Raw genomic sequence first — 18,634 nt, 5'->3', positions numbered from 1 at the left:
AGTTTTTAACAGTCTCTCATGCTTTGGCTCTCTCCCACTCTAACCTCTTTTTTTTTTTTTCCTTCCCCTCCCCCATGGGTTCCTGTTAAGTTTCTCAGGATCCACATAAGAGTGAAACCATATGGTATCTGTCTTTCTCTGTATGGCTTATTTCACTTAGCATCACACTCTCCAGTTCCATCCACGTTGCTACGAAAGGCCATATTTCATTTTTTCTCATTGCCACGTAATATTCCATTGTGTATATAAACCACAATTTCTTTATCCATTCATCAGTTGATGGACATTTAGGCTCTTTCCATAATTTGGCTATTGTTGAGAGTGCTGCTATGAACATTGGGGTACAAGTGGCCCTATGCATCAGTGCTCCTGTATCCCTTGGATAAATTCCTAGCAGTGCTATTGCTGGGTCATAGGGTAGGTCTATTTTTAATTTTCTGAGGAACCTCCACACTGCTTTCCAGAGCGGCTGCACCACTTTGCATTCCCACCAACAGTGCAAGAGGGTTCCCATTTCTCCACATCCTCTCCAGCATCTATAGTCTCCTGATTTGTTCATTTTGGCCACTCTGACTGGCGTGAGGTGATACCTGAGTGTGGTTTTGATTTGTATTTCCCTGATGAGGAGCGACGTTGAACATCTTTTCATGTGCCTGTTGGCCATCCGGATGTCTTCTTTAGAGAAGTGTCTATTTTCTGCCCATTTCTTCACTGGGTTATTTGTTTTTCGGGTGTGGAGTTTGGTGAGCTCTTTATAGATTTTGGATACTAGCCCTTTGTCCAATATGTCATTTGCAAATATCTTTTCCCATTCCGTTGGTTGCCTTTTAGTTTTGTTGGTTGTTTCCTTGGCTGTGCAGAAGCTTTTTATCTTCATAAGGTCCCAGGAATTCACTTTTGCTTTTAATTCCTTTGCCTTTGGGGATGTGTCGAGTAAGAGATTGCTACGGCTGAGGTCAGAGAGGTCTTTTCCTGCTTTCTCCTCTAAGGTTTTGATGGTTTCTTGTCTCACATTTAGGTCCTTTATCCATTTTGAGTTTATTTTTGTGAATGGTGTGAGAAAGTGGTCTAGTTTCAACCTTCTGCATGTTGCTGTCCAGTTCTCCCAGCACCATTTGTTAAAGAGGCTGTCTTTTTTCCATTGGATGTTCTTTCCTGCTTTGTCAAAGATGAGTCGGCCATACGTTTGTGGGTCTAGTTCTGGGGTTTCTATTCTATTCCATTGGTCTATGTGTCTGTTTTTGTGCCATCTTCTCTTCTTTTCTTTTCTTTCTTTGAAATTTGGTTTTATCTACACTATCCAGAGGATAACTATAGTGACTGAGAAGGTTGCATATAATAAAATCATTTCACCACATTGTTTCCCTTAACCCTTCAGACTCATTTGTTGTGGTATATAACTCCTCAACCTTATTAACCAAAGGTCAGTATTGCATCGAGATTTTAAATAATTAATGAATCCAACTGTTTGATCCAATAACTCATGTTAATACATTATATTCTAAATGCATAATTTAATAGATTCAAAATTATACAGCTTTACATTGTCCATCTTTGTATAATCCTTTTAGAATCCTCTTCCACTATTGCTCTCCAAAGTCAGCTGATACAAGTTAGAAGGATCTGGCAAATCTTTTTATACAGATGTTATCTCCTTTGGGTGCCAAACTTAAAACTATTTCCCTGGATCAAGATGGGGCTTAACTCTTTTTAAAAATGCCTGGACACAGTGATGGGTAGGGAAAGTGTTTTTTCTAATGGTTAATTCTAATAGTTTTATGCTTTACTAAGAATAAAGCATAATAATGATTATATGAAAGAGTTGTAGAAGAAATAGTACACTTGGCCCCTGAAGCAGCATTGTATTAAAATTCTACCACTAGTATATTAATTGTTATGTATAAGTAACTGGATTCTTTGTGTGGGGACCATTTACAGTGAAATGAGGGTTAAAAAATAGTATCAATGATATAATAATTTTTAAAAAGTCATAATTCAGCAAAAAGTAAAAGCAGCCCCTTTACATAGTTTTCTTTTTAAAACAATCTAGGTCAAAGCTTGTGTGTTAAAATTTTTTGAGGGGTGTGTTCCCAGAGAAATTCAAGTAAGAGAAAATGGGAAATTCGGCAGCAAACTTGGCCATAGATTTCCAACAAACAAAGCTGATTGCTTGACCATGCTGGATATCTCTTAAAAGATCATTGGAAACAAATGCATTTGGAATAGCCCATATAGGAGAGAATACGTAACGATGTATCTGCTGGAAACTTCTAATTCCATCTCATTTGCTAAAATCCACCCCCTTACTTTCAGGTATGCTGGCATAATACTCCCAGGACTTTGTCACTATAACATCAGAGGACTTGGATACTGAAATTAATTGCCAAAATAATATTTTACTGTTTGTTTGTTTCTTTTAATACTTGAGTACACAAACAAAAAGAAATTCCCCAGTGAATTCTTTTTTTTTTTTTTTTTTTGGTTTGGATTTTTTTAAGTTTATTTATTTATTTAGAGAGAGCACAAGCAAGGGAGGGGCAGAGATGGAGTGAGAGAGAAAGAAACCCAAGCAGGCACTGCACTGCCAGTGCAGAGCCCAACGCAGGGCTCCAGCTCACCAACCCGTGAGATCATGACCTGAGCCAAAATACAGAGTCTGGCGCTTAACCAACTGAGGCATCCACAAGCCCACTGAGTGAATTATTTTGATAGTGGACATAATTATCCCAGAACCCCAAGGTGCAAAAGCAACCTTTATCTTTTTGATAATCTGACTTAATTATATCAGCCAGCAGAATAAACCCAAAGTGACCAAATAGTAGTTTAAGCCTCCAGTTCAGTGGAATTCTTATTGTGTTTATCGGTGGGGGCACTGACCTGGAAATTGAGGTCTCCAACTCAGAATAGCCTAAATTTGTGGGGACAGAGTGTAAACGTCATATAGGTGGCTCATACAAGTGATAGTAAAAGGATTTACTTCTACCTTCCTCCATTGCTTTTAGATAATATATTCTTGCTACTGACAAAGTGTCATGTGATTACCATCAGATTCATATGCCACATCCTATAAGACACCATTCAAATCCCAAAGTAAAAATCTCTCTATCTGAATCTTTAGTTGAGTCTTCAGTGAGATATTATAGCATTCTATCAGGCCACCTGCTTCTTGGTTCTGGGGAACATAGTAAGACCAGTGAATTCCATTGTCAAGAGCCTGTTGTCTCACTGACGTTGAAATATAATCAGTGCATTAACCTGAGTGCATCTGTGGCATAAGGTGTTCCCAGGATTCTGTAACACGTTGATAACCGTACAGATGGAAACATTTCAGCTAAGAAAGAAAAATTCTCTCTAGAATATGCATTGATTTCTATAAGAATATATTGTTTTTACTTCCAAGGTGGAATTGGTTGATTTAATCAACCTAACACCATTTAGTTGAATAGATAGTGCACCAAAAAAAAAAAAAAAAAAAAAAAAAAAAAGTCATGCTCAATTGAGTATTTTGTGTTTGTAGTGCTGGTAGGGTTGACAGCTTTAGCACCTAAAAATGTAAAATACACCGTTATATTTGAATTTCACACATACAACACATATTTTTTTTGTATGAGTATATTCCACATATACTAAAACAAACAAACAAAAAGCCAATTGTTTATTTGGAATTCACATTTAAATTGACATTGTATATATTATTTGGCCATTTTAACTACTATCTACTTGGATATTCTAAAGTGCAAGTAAAAAGATCAACATTGATGACAAAGTACTGGGGTTTGAAGTCCATTAATAGTCTCTATCACTGTCAAAATCACAACTTTAGTATAAATACTGGAGTTGCATATAATAAAGGCAAGTTGTCATCCATGGGGCAAGTCACGCTGTTTGAGATCGCTGACATAATTTGTGGGGCCCAGTGCAAAATGAAAACTTAGGTCCCCCTCTGAAAAATCCCTCTGCATTTGAAGGTGATGGCAGTGTATTAAACTAAATGTGGAGCCTTCTGAATGTGAAGACATGTGTGACTATATGGATTACACATCCGTGAAGCCACCCCTGTTCCTATCCATATGGTTTGTGAGATATTCTTTGGGGATAAATGTTCTCTGCTGGGAATTAATGTGGGACAAAATGATATGTACACTTTACACATGAGAATGGTCTTATAAGTCCATTCATTTAACTCTTCCCCCAGACTTCTTTGATCATATCTCCCAGTATTTTTCTCTACTGTCTCCTAATCAAACTGGCCAACAGTGCCTGAGAGTCAGAATGTACCAGTACTTCAAGTTGTCTTTCCCCCATGTTAATTTGATGTGGCTAAGTTCATCCTAGCTCTGTCCAGTGGAAGGATTTCTCTTTTCCACTGTTTTTGAGTGATACTCAGGAAAGGGGATGTAAAATGGTAGAAGTTCTTTCTGGCTAGTGGCAACATATTGCACTAACCCATCTCTTAACCAACCAAGGCCTTTTTGAACTCTGTCAGTTGGTCATAGGAAATTCTCATTGAGGCCAGAGATAGGAGTTGAAGAAGAGGAACAGAAGAAAGTGACATGAGAGTCCAAACCACCTATTTTACTGTGACTTCAGAATTTTTTTGAGCCTGGTTTCTAAAGCACACTTCCATCATATAATGAATTGCAAATAGGTCTGCACAACTTTATGAATTAATGTATATACAACTTGGGTTTCAGTCATTTATTGTCATTACTAAAAACTAGTAGCATATCAGGAGGTTGATAAACTCTTTGATAAAAGAGAAAAAAATCTTGGCTACAAAATGTATTACCTTTCTCTAGAATACTAGGAGTTTATGCTGTGACTCTCCAGTTAGGTTTTTCCAATGACTCTATACAGCATCCTTACCCACTATGCATACCTTAAGTACCATCAAATACACTGGGCCATATGGATCAAGTGACAGGTATGCTTTCCTTACAGCCTGAACTTGCTGCACAGCATTTGAATCCCACTCACAACTACCTTCAGAGTTGCCCAAACAATTAATTATAGTTCTAGTCCCAAATGTGGTAGGTGCTATCTCCAAAATCCAAAATTCTTCATGAAGCATTGCTTCTCTTTGGAGCTGAGAGGTGCAAAACCTTGTTCTTTATCATAAAGAGCATATCCTAGCACCTCACAGACCACTGGAATCTTAAAGATTTTGTCATTGTGAAGGGCCATGTAAGTTCTGCTGAGTTACCTGCCACCCTTCGACACACATTTATCTACATACTGTATGATATTTGACACTCCCCACTCACTGGATCCAATTAAAGTGACATGATCAATATATTGGACTAATGAAAAATCTGGAGGAAAGTTAAGTTGATCTAAGTCCCTGCAGACTAAGCTGTAATAAAGAATAAAGGAATTAACAGCTTTGAGGTGAGACAATGAATGTGAATTGCTACTCATTCCAGGGAACCATTCATTGCTTTTGATTCTCCCTACTGATGAATATTAGGAGGCAATTCACTAATTCACTGCTCACTTACCAGGTGAATTCAAGTTAGTTAACATACAGTGTAGTTTTGGCTTCAGGTGTAGAACCCAGTGATTCCTTTTTTACATATGACACCCAGTGCTCATCACAAGTGCCCTCCTTAATGCCCATCACCCATTTAACCCACCCTGCCCCACCAGCAATCCTCAGTTTGTTCTCTGTATTTAAGAGTCTCTTATGGTCTATTTTTATCTTATTTTTCCTTCCCTTCCCCTATGTTCATCTGTTAAGTTTCTCAAACTCCACATATGAGTGAAATCATATATCTGTCTTTCTCTGACTTATTTTGCTTAGCATGATATTCTCTAGTTTCATCTGCATTGTGGCAAATGGCAAGATTTCATTTTTCTTCATTGCCAAGTAGTACTCCATTGTCTATATATACACCACATCCTCTCTATCCATTCATCCATCAGATATTTGGGCTCTTTCCATACTTTGGTTATTATTGATAGTGCTGGTATAAACACTGGGATGCCTGTGCCCTTTTGAATCAGCATTTTTTTATCCTTTGGATAAATTCCTAGTAGGGCAGTTGTTGGGTCATAGGTTAGTTCTATTTTTAACTTTTTGAGGAACCTTCATACTGTTTTCCAGAGTGGCTGCCCCAGTTTCCTTTCCTGCCAACAGTACAAAAAGGTTCCCCTCTCTCTGCATCTTCTACAACATCTGTTGTTTCCTGAGTTGTCAATTTTGGCCATTCTGACAAGTGTGAGGTGGTATCTCATTGTGGTTTTGATTTGTATTTCCCTGATGATGAGTGATTTTTAGTACCTTTCATGTGTCTGTTTGCCATTTGGATGTCTTCTTTGAAAAAGTGTCTACTTATGTCTTCTGGTCACATACCTGGCCATGAGTTTAAACAACAGGCTATGGATTTGTGACATTATTTAGATTTTTGAACTACATTAGATTTGAAAAGTGGAGGAAGGACCACTCTTTTCCATTACCATAGCTGCTCACTAGCTCTTGAGCTTTGCATCATACAAATCAAAATATACCATATTTGGCTGCCTATCTCCTTTCTAGGAAATCAAAAATCTATTTAGTTATTATCACAGTGTCCTAAAGATCAATTTATCATGGTAGACACTCAGGTCACACTACCCACTATATTAATTTTGTCCAGCTTGCCTCGAAAGATCAAGTGTTGCCGGCTGGTCTGCCTTTTCAAAATCCCACCATATATGCTGATTATTAGTTTTTATACGATATTATCCTCCTACTGAGAATCACACCATGCAGACAACAGCCATCATCAAGATTCTCAGAGATGTTGCTATCTCCCTTAGCAGATTCCTTACTATCTTAAATGAAAAGATTATTTAGACACTCCAAGAGAACATACTCAGGTGGTAGGTTATCTAGTCTTACATAATAAATCCATTATAGCATCCTCATTTCCTCTTACTTTAGACATTTTTGCCAATATTGTGTCTGTTTGTTATTTATTGAAAACATTCATAAAGCCCAGTGCAGATATCACATATAGCTACTGGTAAGGTCCAAGACTAAAGATACAGAATTTTTTATAGAGTTGGATCCAAGGAAGTATCAGTAGCCTAGAACTATATTTTGTGTCCAAAGATTTTGTGGCAAACCAAACTTTCATTTTATAGTTAGAAAACTATTCAAAGAGATATAGTAGGCATGTTGGACATGGAAATGTGTTTAAGTTTTAGGAATACTAAGCAAGTGGGGTTGTGCTGACATGGTTCCAGGAAACAATTCCAGCTATGGCACAGTCAGCTGTCTGTATGAGTGGAAGAAAAGAAAAAAGTTGGCAAAGTAAGTTTCCTTGGAATGGAACTGACTAAACTCTCATGTCAAAGACATAACCAAGTGGACATAGGTTGAAGGCAAGTTTCCAAGCTATGCAAATGCACAGAGTGCTAATCAGGAAAGCACACCAAAAGCCATGCCACATAGTGATACAAAGTAAGAAGGAGCATCAAGAATATCCAATTGACAATAGCTTATAAATTTTATCTAGAACAAAAATAACAATATCTTTGAACTTTACATATTGCAGATAATGAAAAATCTAAAGGCCACCTATTTCAGGAATTGAATTTGCAGCTATTGGGCAAAACTAACATAGTTTGGCAGGTCTAAGAAAGTCAGAAACTAACAAAATCCTTCCTGCTCCTTAATTTTGCTTTTACATGTGTTTCCCTGAAACAGAATTACCCAAAAATGTGAAATCATTTCTTGCCAAAATTATAAGAAACATAACTTTTTTCTAATAATCCTTTGATATTTAGTTGATATAAGGATACATGATATGCTAACATTTAGAAAGAAAAAGTACTTCTAAATAAATTTAAGCTCTACTATTTTGAGGATCTGATGAAGAAAAGAATATATCTATCTATCATCTATCTATCTATCTATCTATCATCTATCTATCTAAAATTAACTTAATTCTCTCTTTTTAATAAATGGTTAACTAATTGTATGCCATTCTAATAAATCTGACCGTAGTACATAGTTTCAAACTTTTAAGGAAACTAGATACTAAGCTACCATGAGTATATTATAAAATTATCACCCAATTTTAAAAAATGCCAACAAATAATATTTGGAATTTGAACTTAGAGTGTATCATTTTTATTCTGAGATATTTAAAATGTTTACTACTGGGGCATCTGGATGGCTCATTTAGTTAAGCATCGGACTTTGGCTCAGGTCATGATCTCATGGTTCATGGGTTTGAGCACCGCTTCGGGCTCTGTGCTGGCAGCTCAGAGCCTAGAGCCTGCTTTGGATTCTGTGTCTCCCTGTCTCTCTGCTCTTCCCCCACTCACATTCTGTCTCTGTCTCTCTCAAAAATAAACATTAATAAAATAAAATAAAATAAAATAAAATAAAATAAAATGTTTAATACTTAAGTAAAATAGCTTTCAAAATATAGTTTGCATTTTCAGTCAAAAAAGTAAACCTGAAGAAGTCTGGAATTTTATAGTATAATTTAGAAAGTATGTATATTTGAGTGAAACACAGTTCAAGATGACTATTTTCACTTGGTCTTCATGTAGGCAGCATAAGTGATTGCTTTTTGGTGTTAGTTATGGAAGGCTAGAATGCCTCTGAATAATTTATCTTCCTACTTTTTCCATTGCCAATATTACTATCATTAGAAACTACCAGTCCAACTATGTCATTCTGAACAGAATTATAAAGCAGAATGTGTCAGGTAAGTATCACATATACAGCTAAGGGACTGACAGGCTTTAAAAGATGAGCAGAGAGGCAAAGATGGGTACTTAGGAAAAACATTTATATGTTTCACCTCTCTATTGCACTATGCTTCATATATTTTGGATAGTTTGACCTATTTTCTTACTGAATTCTTCAGCTATGTTTAATTTTTTACTGAAATCATCCACAGAATTTTCAATTCCAAAGATGATACTTTAATTCTTATTAATTCTGGGATCTTTTTCAAGTCTGGTTTTCGTAGTGTCTGATTTTCTGATAATTTTAAATGTCTGTAAATATATTTTATCAGTTTATATACACACACTTAAAGGTCTTACCCAAAGGTCAATTATTTGAAGCCCTTCAGAATTTGTTCCTGCTTCCAGTTGTGTATTCTGTCTTTTGTCCACTGTATGTCCGTGAAAGCTAGGCTGCACAGTGATTACTCATGGAATTGAGATTATGCTTAAGGCAGAACTTACTGGAACATGCCATAGGTGATAGGAGGGGTTCAGAGAGGAAGATGGCCAGGAATAATCCCCATGATTCTAACTTGATTAATTTTATAGGTGGTAGTGCCATTTATTAATTTATTATGAGAAAGAAGTGGGGATCAAGGCAGCTATAAAGAAAAAGTTATTTCATTTTTAAAAATAAATTATGATAAATAAGCAACTTTGCATACAAGTCTGAAATCATGATAATTTTTGTCTTGAAGGTAGTTGTTTCGCTACTGAATACATTACTTTCCAATTCTTACAATGAACCTCAACTAATTGGAGTAATTCTTGTATGTTGTGTTCCTTGCAAATTAAAATAAACTAATAAATGTGCCAAAGTTAGAACCTGAATTTAATCATGGATATAAAAGACAGTCCTGCCTCCCCATTTTTTTGTACATGTGTTTTCCACAGGAAAGTAACAGTCATGTATAAATTTTGAAATACGACAGATGTTTTACAGATAGGTAAAACTTGTGCTCAATCTGACAAGTATTTTAACAGGCTGAGAATAAGCTTTATAGATCAAAATTATGAGCAAAAATATATGAAAAATATTTAAAAGTAAAATCCAAAAGGTTTATCAACTAATGGATGTTGAGTGATGAAGCAGTCTTGTGTCTTCCTAACAATTAAGGAAGCTCACTCTATTCAAACCAGCTAGAGTGTATTATGTTCTCTGCCATGGAACTCTAAAGGGCACTCTACTCAAATGAGGAATCCATGTGAACTAAAATTATGAAGTTCAGGAAAGTGGTTTTAGCATACAATCTGTTCTGTCATGAAGTTATATACATGAAGTATTTGAAACTAGAGGAACTATGCAAAGGACATGGGACCTGAGAATAATACCATCTCTATTAGTCAGGGTTCTGTGGAGAAACAGAACCAATAGGATAGATATAGATATATGAGGAGATTTTTAATGCAATTGACTCTTGTGATTATGGAGGCTAAGAAGTTCCACTACCTGCCATTTGTAAGCAAGAGAACAAAAAGAGCTGGTAGTATAATTTAGTCCACGCCCAAAGACCTGAGGATTTTGTGCAGTTGGGGGGCGGGACTAATGTAAATCCAAAATACAAAGGGATCCAAAGGCATGAGAGCCAGAAGTTCTGATGTCATAGGCCTGGTAAGGATGGATATCCCAGCTCAAGAGAAAAAGAAAACTTGCCCTTCTTCCACCTTTTTGTTCCATTCCTGTCTTCAGTGGATGGGTGATGTCCTCAACTCAGCTTCCACTTTGATAAAGATGGATCTCTTTAGTCTACTGATTCAAATACTAATCTCTCTCACAGACATACCCAGGAATAATGTTTTACCAGCTCTTTGTCCCTTAGCCTAATCAGTTGCCACTGAAAAGTAGCCATCTTATCATCTAAGTGCAAAAAGTATATAAGAATAGGTATAAGAAATATAACAAGAGTACATTTTTGTAAGCCAGAGGAGAATAGGGTATTACAAAAGCTCATGGAAGCTATAATAACTTGATTACAGAGGAGACCAGTGGTTGAAACCTGAAGATATCAATCATGATCATCATGTGTGTTTGAGGGCCTTGTTTTTAGGCAGGACAGTGAGTAGCAGTGCCACTTAAAGCACAGGGAGATTTAAGAAAACTGTTTGATATTCCTCCCAACCTTAAATGTTTGATTTTTTTTTTTTTTGCCAGCATATACTTGGAAAGGCCTTCAGGTAAGAGGCAGATTCAAGAGTCAATATCAACAAGGAGATAAAGTGTGGTGCATCCCAGGGCAGAACCATGGAGAGAAAAAGAAAGAAGATGGATTCACTGTTCTGTTAATAAAGATTTAACCTTTTAAAAATTTTTACTAGTTCTAACCTGCACAATGTACAATGAGTTCCACACAAATCTTCTTTTAAATACTTTGAGATTCCATTACCATATTGGTTATTTATAAAATAAGAATTATAAAGGACTATGACTCTCACGTTTATAGGTTCAAGTGTAAACCATTATACTTAATAAATTTTGTGCATGAATGAATCCTCATTTGAATATCTTTGGTTCAGGGTTGTTCAGAGTACATAACTCAGAGAATATGACATGATTTCCAAGTTTCGGTTTGCTTGTCAAAGCACTCAACCATATAGAAGAGTGGCTAATGATTTCTTGCCTAAATGTGCAATAAAATTACAAGAGATGTGAAACTCAACAACAACAAATAAAAACATTTCTTGACAGCAAAATAAATGACTAACATACTTGAAGATGAAGACATACTTACTCAATTTGCTCTAGATTTAGCTGTGTTGCATTCAGCAGGAAGCTGTCCCAGAGCAATGAAGCTGCAGTGTACACAGATGGGTCTGCTTCTTCTGGGAACAGACATCTGTATCCATCTACAGCAGCAGATCAGCAATTTCTTCTAATCACTTTCTTGAAAATTTCTGAGTTACTTTCCACCTAGAAAAGAGATATGCATTCATATTTACCTTAAATGCTTGGCATTATATTAATTGGATTGCTTGGAATCATAACTATTATTTTATTGATATGATAATATTACTTTAATATTTTTAAGTTCATTTTACCCACATTTTAATCCTGCAAGGTAGTTAGGAAGTTTTATTATATACACTGATATTTTAGGAAATGACCCAGGAAGATTAAATCATTTAGTCAGTGCTATTCAACTTATAAATTGTAAACCAAAAATTAAAAACCTAATCATTTGGTTACAAAATTATGATACAGTATTTTACTATAGATATTAGTTGAGGAAAATCAATAAATCTGCACTGAAATATGACCAAAATTAGGTTAATATTGATTAAAATAAATCCATTAAAACATTTTGGTTTAATGAAAAAAAAATGGTCCAATATTTTGTCCTCACCAATACCACGGTGATTTACAAATTTTCTTTCCTTTTTTGACTTTGTAGAATTGAACATGTAAGAAAAATTACAGCAGTAAGGATACAGAAGAGAGGGAGAAACCACAACTTATCTTTACTTTGTCCATAAGATAGACTTTCATTAACCAGCTAAAATTACCCTAAAAATGTGATTATGACCTATTTAAATAAACAGAAGAGTTGGGTTGCATGGTAAAAAATGAAGAGAATAAAGAATAATTTGCCATTGTGCAATCTTGGAGTTTTAAGAATATGTAATGGAAAGGCAATTTGATTCTAATTGTTACTTAGGATGAGGTGAGGAAGGAAATAATTAATTATACCTTTGGGTAACTTTTATTCCTTTAAAATATCCAATTTACGACTTAAAGACATGATATACTTGCTTTAAATGTCTACATGATTTTGTATATTGTAACATTCATGACTATAATATCTTTCCCTTATTCTATCATTTTGAAGCTCCCAGACCTTTATTCTAATCTCAGTTCATATTTTGAGAACACTTTCCCAATTTATTTTACACCACCAATGCAATCTCCTTCTTGATGTATTTTTAGTGTTCTATATCTATCTCCTAAATGAAATTGTGGTTGAATGTCTATTACCATTATTATTATTATTGTCATATACTTTCTACTCCCATTGTGTATCAGCAATGCAATTCTAAGTTCCAGGTAATTTTGGCTCCCTATCCTTCTTGCCTTTGCCAGTTCTGCAGTGAGTAAAACTGTATCACTTTGGGCAAGAAAAGAGAGAAAGAATACATGTTTTACTTCATCATTGAATCATTATTTCAGTTAACCGTAAAGCTCATCTTACCTCTGTATTTTCTCTTTTGCCATTAATAGGTTTCCAGTTATATTCAGATCAAAGCATCATAAAAAATAAACACTTACAATGTTCCAGAGACTATTCTTAGAAATTACATTACAGTGTTATTTCATTAATTCACAATGTCTCTATGAATGAGTAATAGTCATTCCCATTACTGCAATGAGGAACTGAGGCCTAGCAAGTTTATACCCTTGCCCAAAGACGTACAACTATTTTTTATAATTCTTTTTTTTTTTAATATTTATTTATTTTTGACAGAGAGAGAGAAAGAGACAGAGCATGAGTGGGGGAGAGGCAGAGAGGGAGACACAGAATCCGAAGCAGCCTCCAGGCTCTGAGCTGTCAGCACAGAGCCCGATGCGGGGCTTGAACTCACAGACCACGAGATCATGACCTGAGCCGAAGTCAGATGCTCAACCTATTGAGCCACCCAGGCACCCCAAAAACATACAACTATTAAGTGGCAGTAAGGATTCCAATTCAGGCAGTTTGGTGAAATATTCAAACATCTTAAACAATATGACATATTGCTTCCATTAGCTCCCATTTTACCGGGTATTTGTGTCTATGCCTCACTTTCGTTCTTACAGTGCAGGGGATTTTTTTATTAGTGTTTATTGGTTTACACAACTCCACCATTCAGCATTGTGCTTAGAAACATAATCAATCAAAAATATAGTTATGGGTAAAGTGGGACCTGTTCTTTCTGCAAGTAAAAAATTACAAAGCAATGATTACTAGTAGAATACTTCAGTAAAAAAGAAAACTATTACCTGGAGAAACTAAAGATTTTTTGTTTGTTTCTATCTGGCCCCTTCTCCCATGGACTCTGGCCTAAACATTCTCTAGCAGTTCATAGTCATAGTTTGAAAAATCTTAGTTTACAGAAAATAACATGTGAATAGCCTGTTGATCAACTAACTACTCACCCCAGCCAAAACATTTAATAATATATTCTTCAATTAAAAAAAGCTTTAGTATGTGATAACTATGTGTTGGATGTCACGTTATGAAGTCTAAATAAAATTCCCTTTAGTACTTCCTTTTACTATTCTATATGGTCACTTGGGAAAACTTGTTAAAGATTGGCCTGAAGCAATATTCAGGTAGTGCTCCTTTATGGAGCTCAGTGTCTCACAAAAATCAGTCACAGCCATGGGATTTTGAATTATTCCTCTATAAATAATATCAGAAACAATAGTTTTAAAAGTTTTGGCTGGTTCAATGGATTTGATTTTTAGCCTTGGAAAGAATAAAGAGAAGGGAGTATAAACATTTGTGAAAAAAGAGAAACCAGTTGAATATTCAAATACAGGTTCTGCTATAAATGCAATGAATTCTAGTTCTAAAATTTAGTTGCTGATTTTGTTGATGATTCATCTTTTTGCTGAAGGCTTAAAACTATTTTTACTGACTGTGAGAGCACTATGAATTGAAGGCTTAAACTGTTATTAGCATAAATGTTTTCTTTTCCCCACTGAACTCTTATCACAGGAAATGTAATTCTTTTTACCTGAGGCATTACTTAGTAATTAAAGAAAAGTGGTTTCCTAATGCTAATTTCTGTAATAAAAAGGAAATGTATGAACACATTAAATTGGGAATTGTAGTGATAATAAAAGGTACATTTCACATGTCTCACCTAGAATTATGGTTTTCTTGCTTTCTAAAATAGAATACTAAAAAGGGGTTATGGTGTTTTCATTTTATTTTCCATGAACATAAAATTCCATGAAAAGACTAAGTATGCAATTTGCTTGCCTTTATTTTTTAAATTTTTGTGAGTTTCTTTTATTTTTTCTTTAGAACTTTGTAGATTTCCACAGATATATTTCATACATATTTTGTTAGATTTTTGCCTAAGTATTTCATTTTTTTAATTTTTAAAATTGTTTTAAATTTTTAATTTTTTCTTCTTTCCTTTATTTTCATTTTTTATTTTTTTAATTTAACTTATAGCAAGAATTGCAATCAAACTCCACTCATTGGGCCAGAGCCCCTTGTGGTGTTAGCAAAAGACTGGCCCCTCATGTAGCATAGTACTTACAATTGGGAGTTCATAGTCAGCCAGTGGCCCCACTCGAAGCTCCAACAACGTGCAGATTTAATTTTTTTGTGGCAATATGAGTGGTGTTGTGTTTTTAATTTCAATGTCAACTTATTTATTGATAACATATAAGAAATTAATTAACTTTATTCACATAGACTTTGTATCCTGCAATCTTGTTCTTATTGCATATTTGTTCCAGGGTATTTTTGTTGTTTGAGATTGTCTACACAGTTATCATCTGTGGACAAAGACAGTTTTATTTCTTTCTCTAAATCTGTGTAAGTTTTATTCCTTTTCTTGTCTCATAGCATTAACTAGGACATCTAGTATGATATTAAAAAAAAGAGTAGTGTATGAACACCTTTGAGTTTTTCCTTATGTTCAATAGACTAGCTTCCAGTTTCTCAAATTAAATATGTTAGCTATACAATCTTTTTGGTAGACGTTTTTAACAAATTGAGGAAGTGGCAGCTGCCCTGCTGAGTTCTCTATTGTTAGTTTTATTATATATGCACATTGGATTTTGGCAAATGCTTTTCTGCATATATTTATGTGATCATATTATTTTTTTCATAATAATAAAAATAAAACAGCATTAATACTTTCATCAATAATAGCGAAGTTTATTAAATAGTTAATATGTTTTGAAACTGGGTTAATTGTCTTCTATGGCCCATTTTACTTAATTATATTATTAAACCAATGTTTCAGATATTATTATCATACACTTTTTAGAGATGGTGAAATCTAAGTCCATAGATGTTAAGTATCTTGCTCAATAGTTATAAAGCAGGTATGTGGTGCAATTCTTTATGAATTTAGAGATTCTAGTTTTAGAGGAAACCTAATCACTATACAGTTCAAATTTGCATATTTTTGAACACTCATTCACAAGTATTTTTTTAATGTTTTATTTACTCTATATTTATTGATATAATAGAAATCAGGGGGCAATTAGGTTATTTGCATTATCAATTTTTTAAAAGGCCATGGCATCTTCAACTCAACAAGCTCAAGTGAGTGAAAGGAGGTGTTTTAGGGGCAGCAAATCTACCTTATCTGATGGCATGTATCAAAGTCACATCACCACCACCACCACTGTCACCATCATCATTGCCGCTACAACGACTACCACTCTGTAAGCCTGAAATCTCCTTGAAAATTAAGCTTAGGAAACAAATAGAAAATATTGCTTTGGGGAGAAAATAAAGTGGTGATTCTCAAATTTCAAATGAGAGTTTAATTTTTGTCTTTATTGCCACTTGATTCTGAGAGACATTTTTGAAATTTATATTCATTCTTTTGGAGTATTAGGAGAAAGAAGACTATGGATGAAATATTTTAGAAGAGAAAGACAAATTCTTTCTTGTCATGGCTCAACATATTGGAAACCATCAATTTTGGAAAGACAACTTCATTAAGACAATTCTATATAGATGGGAAAGTCTACAGAGGTAACAATAATCTATTGTCTCAGTAGTAACACGAACATTGTGATTAAATGTTATTTTCATAATTAAAATTACATATTAATTTTATTTTTTAATTCATGCTTTCCATACATAGTAAATAGACATAAATAGATACATAGTATCATTCAGTGATTTGTAATTGGATTGTAGCTCCATTCCCACCCTCCAATGCTATTTCCAGTATATCATCTTTCTTGCTATATGGTTTCAGGTTGCTGATCTTGGAATAAATGCTGTTGCTTCAGGCACAGATGGCCATGTGTGACACGGCTCTGCAGAAAACCTTTTCCATACCTGACAAAGGTGTAGAGCTTTGGTGATACTAGTGGAGTGTAATGACATGTACTGAATCTGTGTTATCATGGAGAGTACTGGCAACAAAGGACATGGTGTAGCTATGAGATGAGGAGATAGATGGAATTATAGAAGAGTACTTGTTCCGTAGATTCCAGAATGACTAAGCTCAGTGATGTTTTGTAGCATACAGGTGGAAACTAAAGGCCTTCTAATTAGTCATTGATATGAAAAGCAGTGATATTTGGGTCACTCTTGGTATTTTTCTACAATTAACTTAACAATTATGATAATTTGGAAAATATTATAAACAGAGACTGAAAACAGAGCAGATAATAGATATTTTTTAAACATTAAGGGTCTCATTTTCCCATGTTTTACTGAAAAATAATAGTTATAATAACATCATCAACAACTACAAAATTAAAAGCACCATGTTTTTCAGTAGAGGTTTATTTATAGAAGCAAGTGAAGTATTCCAAGACATAGGAGTCACAGATCTGAAAATCTTTACTATTTGATTGGGAATATACAAAAACAAAATACCACAAATGCTTTTATTGTAAAATATTTGTATTGGTGCAAAGTTCTTTGGGTTGCTGAGTTGTCAGCAGATTAGCTGCAGAGACGGTGATTAGGTCACAACTTTATTAAAAAAGAAAAGTATCATCACTTATTTTGGAAAACTTCCTCTGTCAAACTATTTAGATGAAGTCATATTGTAAAGATAATGCTTCATTTCAAAGAATGTTGGAGCCCGAGGGGTTTTACAGGACACGTTTAAGGCATGTATATTTGTCATCATCACACACTATAATGTGCAACATAGTTTTCCTTTAAGAAGAATTAATGAAAACATATTTTGACATTATGATTGTGGACATCTGTGTTTGTTTACATTCATTTCAGCTTAATGCAGAAAATGTCAAAGAAAGAATGTAGAGTGAAAATTGTGTATCTTTCAGTTTTACTTTCATTGCTTAGTACAAAGGGATAAAAATGCATGGGCTTCTTGTGTGGTAAGAGTTTTGCTAATGGATGCATAAAGCAAACAAAGCTGAAAGGAAATGTTTTATTGCTCCATTCTGGACCATGTGGATTTTTGTTGCTCTTGTTTTTATTGTTTTTGTTGTTGTTGTTGTTATTGTTTAAAGACTACTTAATCTGAAATGTCTGGAACTTTACAAAAATTTGGATTTGTACCAATACAAAACTTTTCTCTTAAAACATTATAATGTTGCTTATTCTCTTGCCAAGCAAAAGAAGTTACACATGTTTGGATACCTCTGGAAAAGCCAGAAAACTGAAAATGAGGGGGAAACTTATTTTGCTCAAAGTACTTTAATATTTTGTCCCTTTATAATATAACAAAAGAATTTAAATACATATATATTGATGATAAGCATAACCACACATTATCTAATTCTATTCAAATTAAAAGCTAATGCTGTTTTAACTTATAGTATTGGAGTATGTCCTTTTATTGTTAGTATAGATGGATCTCAGGATTCACACTATCTTTTAATCAGATACAATAGTCAAATAATTATTTTCTTTTTATTTTCAGATATATGCTTCTGAAATCAGATTGCCTTTTTAATTGACACGTTTTTTTTTCTAGAAAATCCAAAACCAAAATATAGAACATAACATGTAGTTTACATTATTTATACTTTAATCTGTAAGGTGCAACCAAACCGTTTTTCAGGGGCACTTGGTTGTCTCAGTCGGCTGAGCATCCAAATTCAGCTCAGTTCATGATCTCATGGTTCGTGAGTTCAAGCCCCGCATCGGGAGTCTGTGCTGACAGCTCAGAGCCTGGAGCCTGCTTCAAATTCTGTCTCCCTCTCTTTCTGGTCCCGCTTCCCCACTTATACTCTGTCTCTCTCAAA

The 18,634-nt window shown here is 34.6% G+C and overlaps 1 long non-coding RNA gene and 1 other non-coding gene across 4 annotated transcripts in view; both read right to left on the bottom strand.

Moving 5' to 3' along the window:
* Window positions 1-18,634, bottom strand: part of LOC125175566 (uncharacterized) — a 547,675-nt gene that overhangs the window by 294,629 nt on the left and 234,412 nt on the right. For all 3 annotated transcript variants that reach the window (XR_007155875.1, XR_007155879.1, XR_007155877.1), the window contains one exon: window positions 11,457-11,635. This is a non-coding gene — a long non-coding RNA (uncharacterized LOC125175566). The remainder of the gene's footprint in view (window positions 1-11,456; window positions 11,636-18,634) is intronic.
* On the bottom strand, window positions 14,878-15,029 carry LOC125147458 (small nucleolar RNA SNORA62/SNORA6 family). Its single transcript, XR_007145200.1, has one exon. It is a non-coding gene; the product is annotated as a small nucleolar RNA SNORA62/SNORA6 family (small nucleolar RNA).

This window comes from Prionailurus viverrinus, chromosome A1, assembly GCF_022837055.1.
Source record: "Prionailurus viverrinus isolate Anna chromosome A1, UM_Priviv_1.0, whole genome shotgun sequence".
Taxonomy (NCBI): Eukaryota; Metazoa; Chordata; class Mammalia; order Carnivora; family Felidae; genus Prionailurus; species Prionailurus viverrinus.
This window is presented reverse-complemented; position numbering and strand designations above follow the sequence as displayed.